The 4,293-nt window shown below is 34.0% G+C and overlaps 3 non-coding genes across 3 annotated transcripts; 1 reads left to right on the top strand and 2 right to left on the bottom strand.

The window, feature by feature from the left end:
* Positions 1-901: 901 nt before the first annotated feature.
* On the top strand, positions 902-973 carry TRNAC-GCA (transfer RNA cysteine (anticodon GCA)). The gene has a single exon. It is a non-coding gene; the product is annotated as a tRNA-Cys (tRNA).
* Positions 974-4,012: 3,039 nt separating this feature from the next.
* Positions 4,013-4,086, bottom strand: TRNAD-GUC (transfer RNA aspartic acid (anticodon GUC)). Its single transcript has one exon. It is a non-coding gene; the product is annotated as a tRNA-Asp (tRNA).
* A 108-nt stretch (positions 4,087-4,194) lies between these two features.
* Positions 4,195-4,278, bottom strand: TRNAY-GUA (transfer RNA tyrosine (anticodon GUA)). Its single transcript has one exon. It is a non-coding gene; the product is annotated as a tRNA-Tyr (tRNA).
* Positions 4,279-4,293: the final 15 nt, after the last annotated feature.

The raw sequence follows: 4,293 nt of genomic DNA, 5'->3' as shown, positions 1-4,293 counted from the left end.
GCTGAGATAAAGGCATAAAAATCAGAAAGAATATATAGAATTAGAATCGGTTTGTTAGCATTTACCCCCCCTTTATGTTATGGATTTCATTGTTCAAAAAATGATTCGCAGAGAAGAGAGATATTTTGTTTACGGATTTTTGAGTAGAATACGATTGTGAAGTGTATAAGAAAAGAAGGTTTGTATGGCTTAAACACGTGTGGAGATATCTATAATATCTGTCTTTCTTCTCTTTTATTGTTTTATTGTCGTTTTATGTTCTATTCGGGGCAACACAGGTTGTGCTCTCCGAAAACATAATTTCAATTTTCTATTCAATTCAAAATTCAAATTGAAGTATGATACTTTTCTGATATCTGATAATTCTATATCGGGAACATATATAAATAATATATATCCGTCTAACAATTTATCTTGGGGGGTTTACATATACTGATAATTGTTGTTATAATTAATATTAATAATTCAAATTGAGAAGGATTTTTTGATTGAAAAAATCCATACTGAACTGATTAGTTATATATCATATATCAAGTTGTATTTTCTTATGTCATTAGGAAACCAAAATTTGGAGATTCAAATCCAAGAATCATTCATGCATTCTAAGGCAATAGTTACTGGGTCCTATTTTCAGAAAGTTGAATTTTGTATTTTGCGACTGAAAATCCACATTTGATTTTTCAATAGAAAGGTAAGAGAAAGTTTTGAACATTATGAATTTTGAGATAGACTCAATCGAAATTGAAAGGATGAATCAAACCCAATCAAAAGGGAAGAAGGATTAGGATTTCTTTGACTTTTAGGAAAAATTAAGGAAAACAGAACTCAAGGTGCAAGTACAATAAAAAAGCAGTTCAGTAATCCGGGAAAGTTTTCATCTATTTTGTATTTGTAGCATTTTGGCGACATGGCCGAGTGGTAAGGCAGAGGACTGCAAATCCTTTTTTCCCCAGTTCAAATCCGGGTGTCGCCTGATCAACAAAAAACTTGAAATCTCTTTTTTTCTTCTGTTGATATAACCCGCCGAATGATTCGCCAGCAGAAGCAGAGAAAGCAGACTGTTGATACTTGTTTTGGTCTGGGTGTTTTTATAAAAAATTGTAAATATCCTTGCATTGCATATTTAGGCTTAGCTTTCAAGTAAATATTCGAATGCTCGAGGGGCTATCAAGACTTCGCAATTACCTTCTACTACAAATCAAAATTTTATATTATTAATCCATTGTATAATGACTGGACCTTGGAGAGCCCGATAGGAAATCGAAATAGTTGTGGAAGGGGGCGGAAGATACTTTATTATATACGAGGAACTCACGAAAATATCTCAGTGCTCAAGCATCCAATCAATTCAAATGAGGGTCAACAAAAAAAGAATAGGACCTATTATTACTACATGTTCCATTAGTAACATTCCCTTGAGATGTTACTGCGGATTTTGCTTGGGTTTAATCTTTCCCGATTATAAATCATATAGAAATTTCTTATAAAATGAGCGAATTTATTGGATTGGTTTATTAATAGTCTTCGTTCTTTTTGACTCTGCGCCATTGATTCTACTATTATTAGTATTAGTGAGGAATAATGGAACAATTCCTTTATATTTATAGAGATAGGGGACATAATTCATATGGATATAGTAAGTCTTGCTTGGGCTGCTTTAATGGTAGTCTTTACTTTTTCCCTTTCACTCGTAGTGTGGGGAAGGAGTGGACTCTAGGGGTTCTGCTAATTGAGTTAAGGAAGCAAACTGTATCAATATCAATTGCTTTCTAGATGGTTCTGCAACACCTTTGGAACAAAATAAAAATATCTTCATTTTGAAATTCCATTGGACTCGACTGGAGTAATGTATTATAGGAATCATCCTCTTTCAATCAAAGAGCTATTTCAACGATTCCCATGTTTGTAGTTCGAAAGGAAAAGGATCCCAGGAAATTTATTCGAACCTAATTCTTACTAAATTTTCTATTCCAATTAATGGCCTCTTCCTAGGTGATACTGAGGAGGGCCGGACCCTTTTTTTATTTGTTTCTCTCTTTACTGTTCAAAGAAGAAGTGGTTTTGTTAAGTGTATACGCACTTTGTATGAGAAAGAAAGGATATAAACATAGTGGTTGTCTAACGAGATACTATTTAGAATAAGATCGTCAGGTGAGTCACATATTGCGCATTTACCGCTTTCGAATTTTTGAAATTGGATTTAGACTTTTTTAGACTTTATCGACTTATTTCATATCATGGTTCAGGCGTTAAAAATCAGTGAGGTTTACTCTTCCTTTTCGATGCCCGTGGAACTACTGTCAATGGTTTACTTCTTGGGAATGTTAAAAAAAAGATTACTACGTGATTTTTTGAATATGCCTATATCTATCGCTTTTGCTTCATTGATTTGATTCTCTCAATAGATACCGAGATTCATATTGGAAATCAAAAATATAGTAATTCAAACTATAAGACATAGGAGTAATTCAGATTGATCAGAACAAATAGATATAGCAAATAAATGGAATTGGATGCTATGTCAATCCCATATATGGAATTGATATTCGCATATATCAAGATAATATTGTAGATTGATATATAGATCCATATCAAATGCAGCCTCTATCTTTATTTTATTCCAGGGGGCAGCTTTATAACAAGAATCTAACTAATAAATAGTATGGTAGAAAGATTCATCTATTTCTTTCTACCATACTATCTATCTATTAGAATACTGCCGATTCTAGTCCACTCATTTCATTTAAGACATGAAATTGGAATCTTTTTCATTTTATTTCGTCAATTTTGGCTAAGAACTCAGAAGTCAAGTTTCATTCAAATTAGTTAATAATTAATCGTTTTGACTGACTGTTTTTACATAAATGATAAGTAGAAAAGCGGTAGGAACTAGAATAAATAGTGCAGTAGCAATAAATGCAAGAATATTTACTTCCATAATCTCATCGGTTTTTTACTTCGCAATAACTCGGGATTTAATCCCATAGAGATGATAAATCTTTGGCCTGTAAATTCAATGAATGAATATTACCTCTCGATGATCTTGAATCAGATCAATATCATGAATAACAATATCTGAACTATCAAATAAATTCGTCGTCGAGAATTGAATAGTATAACATAGGAAGTTCTTTTATCCATACCGCCCCAAACTTGGATTGCTGACCTAACCCAAAATTCCTTTATTTATTTATCATTTTTTATTATCTGTTCTTTTTTTCTCTCTAATCTATCTAGTTCCTTCTTGTACAATCATCTGATGAAGTCTCATCAAATAGCTCTTCCACTTCCAGTGGTCACATAGTTACAAACCCAAACAAACAATAAAAGCTAAATGGAAAAAGAAAGGAGTTTAGAACGAAACTATTTTTGACTTGGAAGACAAAGAAGTGTGATAAAGATGAGACCGTATAAAATGAATATTCATCAAATTTACTATTTTCCGATTTGTTCTTTCGTCGATGGGGCCTTAAAACAAAATGAAAAATAGGAAAAATGATTCATTCGCCTTTCTAAGAGGAGTAGGATCTTTGGTTGATCTGTCCTTCCCCCTCCTTTCTTCGTAGATTATTAGCCCCGGGACACCTATACCAAAAGCTCAGTGTGCAATTTGCATGAAATCTATTTTGCAACTTCAAACTAGTAAGTCAGGTTCCATAAATCCGTAGCCAGAAAAATAAATTGTTTTTTTTTTGTTTTTTCTGGAAAGTATTTTCTTATATTCAATTTTGTATTGGACAAGAAAGGAATTCCTTTTGTGTATGCGCGCCTCAAAAAAGTATAGTACTCGATTCCATTACATGCATCGGGGGCAATCGAAAAAGCCAGCATTTCTTGGAATACTGACTATAATGCTACCAATAATTGTACTAATCCAACCGCATATGTCTTTCTCCTACCAAAAGGAAAGAAAAAAGAAATAAGGATTTCCCCTTTGCTTTGACAATGGAATTCTTCCCCCGGTCCCCTTCAGAAAAAGGGAGAGATTTTTTGATATATTTATTGGATCCGTCGGGACTGACGGGGCTCGAACCCGCAGCTTCCGCCTTGACAGGGCGGTGCTCTGACCAATTGAACTACAATCCCAGGGAAATACGGGATCTAGCAGAAAATTTGATTCTTTTTTATCTCCGGATCGGGTATTTCTGAAGTACAAAGGGAGTTATATCATCTCATGGCGGATTGGCGAATTATTGGGCCGAGCTGGATTTGAACCAGCGTAGACATATTGCCAACGAATTTACAGTCCGTCCCCATTAACCGCTCGGGCATCGACCCAGGAAGAATCAATTT

The sequence above is a fragment of the Solanum verrucosum genome, unplaced genomic scaffold (assembly GCF_900185275.1).
Source record: "Solanum verrucosum unplaced genomic scaffold, falcon-dt-bn FXZP01001073.1, whole genome shotgun sequence".
NCBI lineage: Eukaryota > Viridiplantae > Streptophyta > Magnoliopsida > Solanales > Solanaceae > Solanum > Solanum verrucosum.
The sequence above is the reverse complement of the archived record's forward strand: the minus strand, read 5'-3'. Positions and strand labels throughout refer to the sequence as shown.